This window comes from Ursus arctos, unplaced genomic scaffold (genome assembly GCF_023065955.2).
Source record: "Ursus arctos isolate Adak ecotype North America unplaced genomic scaffold, UrsArc2.0 scaffold_6, whole genome shotgun sequence".
NCBI lineage: Eukaryota > Metazoa > Chordata > Mammalia > Carnivora > Ursidae > Ursus > Ursus arctos.
Window position 1 is genome coordinate 21,966,676 of NW_026623078.1, and position 9,511 is coordinate 21,976,186.

The 9,511-nt window shown below is 38.4% G+C and overlaps 2 pseudogenes; both read left to right on the forward strand.

The window, feature by feature from the left end:
• The first annotated feature begins 1,960 nt into the window (after positions 1-1,960).
• LOC113268126 (60S ribosomal protein L10a-like) lies at positions 1,961-2,545 on the forward strand (annotated as a pseudogene).
• Positions 2,546-8,297: 5,752 nt separating this feature from the next.
• LOC113268124 (ubiquitin carboxyl-terminal hydrolase MINDY-1-like) lies at positions 8,298-9,217 on the forward strand (annotated as a pseudogene).
• Positions 9,218-9,511: the final 294 nt, after the last annotated feature.

Consider the following 9,511-nt stretch of genomic DNA (forward strand, 5'->3'; position numbering starts at 1 on the left):
TATTCATGACGTATGCTACCACTACTGCAATTCTGATAACAGATATTAGGCAGGAAAGCATGATTACCACACTTTATAGTAATTAAACAGATTAAAGACTTATACATTTATTCCAAAAATACTTCTAACTTCTTATAATACCATAATGTGGCTGGATCAATCATAAATTTATAGAAACCAAGTTACACTTGTTTATATTTGAGCTCTTGAAGTGATATTTTCCATAGTTTGACACATGTTATTCTAGGATTTGGTGAAACTGTCCGTGAGATAAAGAATAAATACTAAAAAACTCAATTTTTTCTAAATTAGTAAAAGAAGATCACCAACTTTTCAACAACGATTTATCATATTAATGCCCAGAATTTCCACCAGAAGTTTTTTATCTTTATCTCAAGTTTTCTTAGATATGAATTGTAAAATTTAATCTAAGGTATTCTGTAAAGATTTAATCTAAACAAATTTCAGATAATCTCATGATGTGTTCCAACATTTTATAACACAACCAAATTAAAAGACCATCCTCTGCTATTTTACAGAATTTAAACTTCCAAAATAGTAAGGTTCAGGTATGGCACATACTTCCATTAGAAAACAGATGAAAATATGGGGCACCTGGGTGGCACAGCGGTTAAGTGTCTGCCTTCAGCTCAGGGCGTGATCCCGGCGTTATGGGATCGAGCCCCACATCAGGCTCCTCCACTATGAGCCTGCTTCTTCCTCTCCCACTCCCCCTGCTTGTGTTCCCTCTCTCGCTGGCTGTCTCTATCTCTGTCGACTAAATAAATAAAATCTTTAAAAAAAAAAAAAAAAGAAAACGGATGAAAATAAAGTAAAAGTTCAGCAGAGTCAATAAAAATTTTACTGCTTCATAATATCCAAGTTATTGTCAGAACATCTTTAAAATCCATAAGATTTTTTTCTGCAAAGCAGGTATAATTAGATATATTTTATCTATTTTACACATTTAATATAAAGGAATGAAAGACTCATAAAATTCTAAGCTTTAATATGGAATTACTATTATCACCATTATCCTCATTAATGAGAAAAATAGATTGTGGTGAGGAAAGAAAGGTTAAGATAACACATTAAAAGTAAAAAAGAAATAATTCATCTAAATTACATAACCTATAAGTAAATATACTAGAAACAGGGTAACTGCATTTCGAGGGGTCAGCACTGAATCTATTTTATTCCATGAAGGGTTGTTTATGACAATCAATATTGCCACTCATTTTTGATGATCTTTTGTGTCCTCTGTGCCTCACATTAAATGCATCAACATGTTTGATTTTTAATTTAGCCTTGTTAAAGTAATTTAGTTCAACCTTCACTGAGGAAATGCTGTTATTTGCAATGACAGTGAATGCTATTTGGCCTCTAAGGGCAAATGGGACTGTCAGCCACATTGTCAAGTTTTGAGTTGACAGTCAAGGAGCTAGTGAAGAGGGAAAACGGTGGGTTCCAGCTTTTAATAACATTGGGTGGTGGGATGCTGTGGATACATGTTGCTTTTTAGTTAGTTGCTGCTGTTGTTCATTTTTCTAAATTCAGCATCTATTTTTGATTCTGTGAATGTTTCCATTCTTCTCTTTATCACTTAGGGTCAAAACTTCAGTCACTTTTTATTCTTCTGTCTTCCATAGCATCCATTCCAAATCATGCCAATCCACATTTCATGTCTAACCCAAATGCCCTCATCCTAATTCAACTTTTGTCACTTCTACGATTGTGTAGTTTTCCATGGCATCATAATTGATCCCTCACCTTTGCTTTCGGTGTGAGACACACCACCAAATAGATTAACACTACATTAATCTTTTTAAAAATCTCATTTCCAGTCATGTCTCTCCAGATCTTTAGTGTCTTACATGATCTACAAACTAATGCCTAAAATTCTTTGCCTACTCTTTTCCGGTTATTGTGGCATGAGGCACCATGAGCAGCAAAGTCTCCCATGACACCCTGGAAGTTTTTGCAGACGGCGGATCTGCAGATCAGCGTGAAGAACTATGACCCTCAGATGGACAAATGCTTCTCGGGCACTGTCAGGCTTAAGCCCACTTCTTACCCCAAGTTCTCCATATGTGTTTTGGGGGGCCAGCATCACTGTGATGAGGCCAAGGCTGTGGCTATTCCCCACGTGAACATTGAGACGCTGAAGAAACTCAACAAAAATAAAATAAACTCATCAAGAAGCTGGCCAAGAAGTATGATGCCTTTTTGGCTTCAGAATCCCTGGTCAGGCAGATCCCGCAAATCCTAGGCCCAGGCCTGAATAAGCCTGGTAAGTTCCCTTCCTTGCTGACACAATGAGAACATGGTGGCCAAAATGGATGACGTGAGGTCCATGATCAAATTACAGCTGAAGAAGGCGCTGTGTCTGGCAGTGGCCGTTGGCCACGTGAAGATAACAGGTGATGAGCTTGTGTACAACATCCACTTAGCTGTCAATTTCCTGGTATCTTTGCTCCAGAAGAATTGGCAGAACATCAAGAGCACCATGGGCAAGCCCCAGAGCCTGTACCAAAGCATAGCTTAATAAACCCTAGTTCTACCAAAAAAAAAAAAAAATCCTTGCCTAATACCTATGCTTTTTCATAATTTGTTCAAGCTTTTTAGTCTTTCTTAACCTATGTTCCTTTAGGCATATGGGACTTATTGATTATATCTATCACTAATTTCCATTGGCTATTGATAATATAGGATACTTGGAAAAAATAATTCCCTATGCTAGAAAAATCAATCCATTTTTCTAGTAACTAAAAGAACAGGGGCATGTGTGTGTGTGTGTGTGTGTGTGTGTGTGTGTGTGTGTGCATTGCTCTATAAAGGTAATTTAAAAAAATAAACAATTTCAGGAACTTCTAAATATTGTTAAACTTTACAAAAGTTGGACATTATTTACTTAGTTGTTTATTGTCTATCTACTGTTTCTCATTCAACTAAGATATAAACTCCACAAGAGCAAATATCTTGGCTCTCTTGTTTACCACCATAACCTTAATCTCTAGAATAGAGCACAGAGTCTAGTAAATGTTCAATAAATATCTGTTGAATAAATGAATGTATACCCAGTACTTGGCAGAGTGTATGGTGTTTAGTAAGCAATCAAGAAATATTGATTAAATGGAAAAAATACTAAATGACAAACATTAAGGAATAGCATAGTAAGGTTAATGTTAAGAATATGCGTGAATATTTTCAATATTCTTTTAAGGACCTCTTCGTGCTATTACTATAAATTTTGGAGTTAACATTTGACTCAAGACACTGTTTCTTAGGGAACAAATACTCAAGCACCAGTAGGGCATGTGAAGTCAAAGGACAATGTGGCTGCCCCTGACCCTCAGCAGACCAATTCTCTTTCGCTAGTGTTCAAAGTAACTGGTTGGATTGAAGGAGAGAACAGGGAGGGAAGGTGAATACAGTCTTTGGTAGCCAATGCAGAAGATTCAGAGAACAAACCAACAGGCAGGACTTATTATATAACTTTAGCTGAGAAAAAATGGGTCCCTTGCTTAAAAACGAAAAAGGAAAAAAAAGGATAAATATGTCATTAAAGGTAATAAAATATAAAACGTGTTCCTTTCCTTGTGGTTTCTTTCTTGACCTGTCATGTTGCTTTTATTTACTATTTAATGACACCCTCATTTGCCATGGAAATACTCACCCAGAAAGTGCAGACCCTTACAGGAGCCCAGCAACCCCACCTCCACGGGTCTGCAGGCCACCACTGCCAGGACACCTACCTAAAGCCACCTGATAGACCCACAGACCTGCGGGCGTAGGGAAGTCAACCTCCCCTTCCCACCACTGATGCCCAACACACAGTGGACCTGCCAGCATCCCTCCCTAGAGACTGAACACACTGTACTCCTGGACCCCAGAGGATGAGTGACAGGATCAACACCACTGAGTTGCCTACAGGGACAGGGAGACTGCTGCCATATCCTGCCCTGAAACACCACTGGGCATGTGCCCCTGACCCCAACCCACCCCAGGTCCTTGCCCAGGCCCCATAGAGGTCAAAGGGGGAGGGAGAAATGGGAGTCTCATATGGGTGGCCACCCCGGGCAGAGGGCATCAGCAGTCATGGGGCAGGGATGGGAGAAGGGCCCAGGGCATGAGGGAACAGAGGACAGGGAATTGGGAGCTGGTCTGAGAACCCATCCTGAGGAGAAGGACAGGGTGTGAGCCAGGCTCCAAGTCCTAGCCACATGCTCCATTGTCTCATCACTTCACTCACAAGATGTAAATTTACAGATAAATTCTTTAGAATTTCAAGACCGGAGAGCAAAGCATTAAACCCCAACAGTGGGACTTTCCTGAATGTGTGTGACCACGTTGGTCACAGGCCCATGAAGATGGCCTAGGAGCAGACGTCCAAAGGGAAACAAAGCCAGGGGCTAGGTCTTCTGGCTCCTGACAGGACAGATAGTGAGGGGTAGAGCTAAGGGGTGGAGCACAGGGTTTCATTCTAGTGGGTGGCCCACGTCACTCCAACACATCCAACCGTACTGTCTAATCTCTGTACGGACTTAACATGTGCTGTGGTTTCTGATTTCTTTTTTTTTTTAAGATTTTATTTATTTATTTGACAGAGAGATAGACAGCCAGTGAGAGAGGGAACATAAGCAGGGGGAGTGGAAGAGGAAGAAGCAGGCTCATAGCGGAGGAGCCTGATGTGGGGCTCGATCCCATAACGCCGGGATCACGCCCTGAGCAGAAGGCAGATGCTTAACCGCTCTGCCACCCAGGCGCCCCTAATTTCTATTGCAGATGAACTTGCAATAGTTGCTATGAGCTAATGACTGTAAAAGAAAAGGAAAAGAAGCTGGAAAGATAGCAAAGCATTTGGTTCAGACACTGAACCAAATAATGAAGGAAAGGAAAAAAAGAGAACAAAGACAATCTTCCCTGGGAGAGAGAATACTTGTTTGAATTGTGGTTTTCTGGCTTTGCAAAAGATGACATAATTATCCATTTAACTACCACAACTCAGTAGCAAAATGCGAAGCTATTTACAAGACGGGACATCTCTCAAAGGAGAAAGCATCCTTAATACTTGTTGAGTGCAGGCTGTGTGCTAGGAACTTTGTAAACATTTTATTTGGTTTTCACACACACATACACACATCCTAAAGCAGACATTACCCTCATTTTTCAGTTAAAGACATGGAATTCAACAGTTCTTCTAGGTCAATTATTATTCTGGTCAAGAGCAAGTAGCTAGTAAATGGAATGGCAGGAGAGGAGGCAGGACAGAAAAAAATGTGTTTTGTACTTAGATTTTCCTCAATAAGCACATGAAAGTTGTATAGTCCAAAAAAAATGTAAAGAAAAGTTAGAATGAATAATAATCATCTATTTGTGCCAGGGAAGTTAGGTTTATGAAGACACAAAGCAGGTAATACTCAAATCCATTAGACGGCCGTTACAGTTTTCATTATTCTTTTTTTCCCTTCACAAATCACTAAAAAGAATATTTTGGAAAGAAAATAAATCTCTTTTAGACCAAGTTATTTTACCTTATGTAGTTATGTATGCAGAACAAAAGCAGTGCCCATAGCAGGAAGTAAAGGTAGAGCTGATTATTATATTTTTCTTTGTAAATGTGTTCCATACATGTATTTTACCAAACATTCTAAAAAGCTCATAATAGAGAATTCTGAAAGTGCTTTAATTTGTAATTTACCTATATGTGTACCTTCTCCAGGGAATTTGTTCCATTTTAAAATATTTAATTAGCATCCTTGGCTCCTGAGTTTTTCTTCCTAAAATTATTTAGAGATCTTTAGAATGTGTGTGTGTGTGCGCGCGCGCGCGTGTGTGTGTGCGCGCGCGCGCTGTGTTTGTAAAATGCAGGAGCGTTTACTTTAATAACTCTTGTCAAATTGAGAATATTTTAATTCTTTCGGTTTTTTTTTTTTAAGAAAACAAGTCCATTTTGAAAAGCTCTTCCTCAGTTACAATTCTGAAGAGATGGCATATTGGTTCAATTAAAGCAAAATTGGTTGCAGATATATAAATATACATACATCAAATATATAATATTTGAGCTGAAATCTCAAGTCATGAAGTCTATTGAAGAGGTTTTATTAATTTCAAAATACTTAAAAATCTAAGTTTGCTTAAAATTCCAAATGGAAGATTTGAAAAAGAGAGCATTTTTACAAATAAAATCTCAGTGTATTTTCGAAAATTCTGAAAAAAAAAATTTGTCTTAAAAATATGTTAGGGCAGGGCACCTGGTGGCTCAGTCAGTTAAGCTGATGCCTTGGGCTCAGGTCATGGTCCCAAGGTCCTGGGATCGATCCCCAAGTCCAGTTCCCTGCTCAGCGGGAAGTCTGTTTCTCCCTCTCCCTCAGCCCCTCCACCTGATTGTGCCCTCTCTCCTTCTCTCAAATAAATAAGTAAATTCTTTAAAAATATATGTTAAGGCTTCTGGGGCAAATGGTCAAAACATTTTACCACATAAGACATATTAACCATAAAAAATCCTAATTTTAAAATGAAAAATCAAATCTCTATAATTCACTGATTGCCAAATTTTAATTAATATATTTCTATTATCAATATCAGGAAATTCAATATTCTTCATTTTACTGAGAAAAAGGAAGCCATCATCAATACACTAGTATTCATCTACAACATCCTTGATTCACTAAATCTGGGGTTGTTTGCCACTGTTGTTACCATTTTGCTAGAATAATTTAAGGTATGGTGCTATCTGGTTTCAATATCAATTCTAAAAGCACTACTTTGGTTCATTTCTTAGGCATAATAATAAAAAAGACATATAAGAAATTGGAGTTGTGTTCATTTAACAGCTATTAATTACAGCCCCTATAATTTGATACCTAAGTAATATTGAATGATAGTTCTAAACCAACTATCTGTTGTTTCTTACTCAAAGCATATCAACAGGGTTCCTGAATAAATAGCCATGATAGAAAGGGAATCCCTGTGGCAGAAATTAAGAAATAAAGTACAGGAGGGATTAACCTCCAGCCTCCCGTGCTTTTATCTCTAGCATGCCTCAAAACCAAAGAGAGAAGGCCTAACCATTAAAAAAGATTAAAGGTGTTAATTAGACTAAGAGATACAAACCTATCACCCTTATGTCAGGCAGACCAGACTAAATCTTCTGATGGATTAAAACACTCACACACACACACACACACACACACACACACACGCACGAAGTATTTTGTCTTTACTGAAATTTTGTTGATGATGGTCTCATGTACTTTTGGAAACAATCTTTGTTGAAACAGATTATAAATTTTGGACAATATTTTTGTAGGCACAGTCATTTCCATTATTCCTATCAAAATTGTTTATAACATTCAATAATAAAATATAACTATATGGGGCTTAGAAGAGTAATCAAACTTTGTAACAATGAAATTCAGAATTGCTAATTCTCACATCTCTTTCAATCGAGCCCATTATGAACTTAGTATCACATGATGAAGAGATTCTTTTATTTTTCTTTCAGGAGAAACACAGAATATGTCAGTCACATATATAAACTATGTGATATCTCAAGATGGATTTGAAGGCTTTTACCGTTAGTTGTTAGAAGAAGGGGAAATTATTGTCCATGATAATAATTACCTTTTAAGTAAGTCACTTTGTTTCTTTATATTTTATTATTTTAAAATTTGTATATTTCCATTGTCAAAATATAAGGGAAAACACGCACATGTATTTTATATAGCATAAATTATGCCTATAATATTAATATGTTTACACACATATGCATACATATGTATGCATAAATATATGTGCATATATGTATATACACATATTCCATATATATATATATATCCATGTGTATATGCCTGTATGTACATGTGTCTGTATAAACACGCATATATATGCACACACATGTATCTTAGGTTCTATAACAGAAGATGAAGTTTCTGTATATTCTCTCTCCCTCAAATGTCAAATATTTTTATTTCACTATACTTTAAAGGCAATGTGAAAGATGATGAGGCTGGAAATCAAAATAAGTTATGTGAACCAATAGCATTTAAACATTTTTTAGACAATTATTAAAAAAATCATTGAAAACATTACTTTAAAGGAGCACTTTGAGCACACTGTAAGAGCCAATAAAATCCAAAGTAACAATTCTATATAAAGATGCCACAAATATGTCATATGTGAATATATATACGCGTGTGTGTGTACAGTATATATGTATATATATATATATATATATATATATATATATATATACACACACACACATATTTCTGTGTGTGTGCACTGGTCTCTTAGAAAGAGGTGAACTCATGGCCCGTCTTGGACACTGCCTCCTGTCCATCAATCCCCAGAAATCGGAGGGACTTCAGCAGACTGCATGATTCAAAGACAATGCTGCCTAAACTGGCCACAGGTCTGGATGTCAATGGGCAATTCACAGGTGTCTCAGATTTTGAGTACACATCTGAGTGCAGGATCTTTGACCTGCAGGCATACCTCTACACTATGGCTGGCTTGTTGATCCCCAGACTTCTGAGGCTGGGAAACAGAGTTATAACCAGCTCATGGAGAAGATCTTTACCTGCAAGTACACCAGCAGCACCAGCCTCATAACGGCCCGATTGCAGAGCAGTTCCCGGAGACCACTGACACAGCTGGGACTTACCATGGTCTATGTGAGCTTCTGGCAGCTGCCAAGAAAAGTGAACTTGGTGTCTTTTTTTTAAAACAAGCATTTTAGTATGATGACTGAGCACAACAGTCACTTGTACCTAATGGCCACGACCAGGACCTTCTACAAGGAGAGCAGGTAGTATAGGAAAGCTGCACAATGTGGATGGAGACAGCTGCCTTTCTGACTCTGACTTGCACTTAAGTCATTCCCTGGGTAGGTTGGCCTGAAGCAAAAAGTGGGAGCAGCCACAAGGCACATTGGACTTTGGCAACTTGGAGCTGGCCCAGAAGCTTCAGCAAGAGGAATATATACAGCACCAAGCAGTCCAGCCTGCACCAGTGCGAGCCCCGTCACTGCAGAGGAGTCACAGCTGGATGCACAGCAAGGGAGAGCGGGCAGAGGCCGAAGCAGGGGGCAGACTGTGTTCAACCGTGGGCACTCCCAGCGCTAAGCCGCCTGGCTCCTTCTTGCAGAGGCTATGGCTATTTTGCTTGCTCCCCCAGCTCAACCTGTGAGATGTGCCAGGTAACTCATTTATGAACTGTTGGGGATCAGAGCACACAGTAAATACCAATCAGACCCAGTAAAACTTACCAAATGCTTATTATAGCAAGATTTGAGTTATCTCATTTAGTCTTCATATCTCAAGGCAAGAAGTACCATTCCTATCAATTTTTTATAGATGAGGGTACTGCGACACAGAGGAAAGCAATAGTTCACTCAAGATTACCCAGCTGGTCAATAGTAGAACTGAAATTTTAACCAGGCTTGTCTGATTCCAGATCCCAAGCTCTTAACTCCTACACTACAGCTTCATCCCATATTACTTGGGGA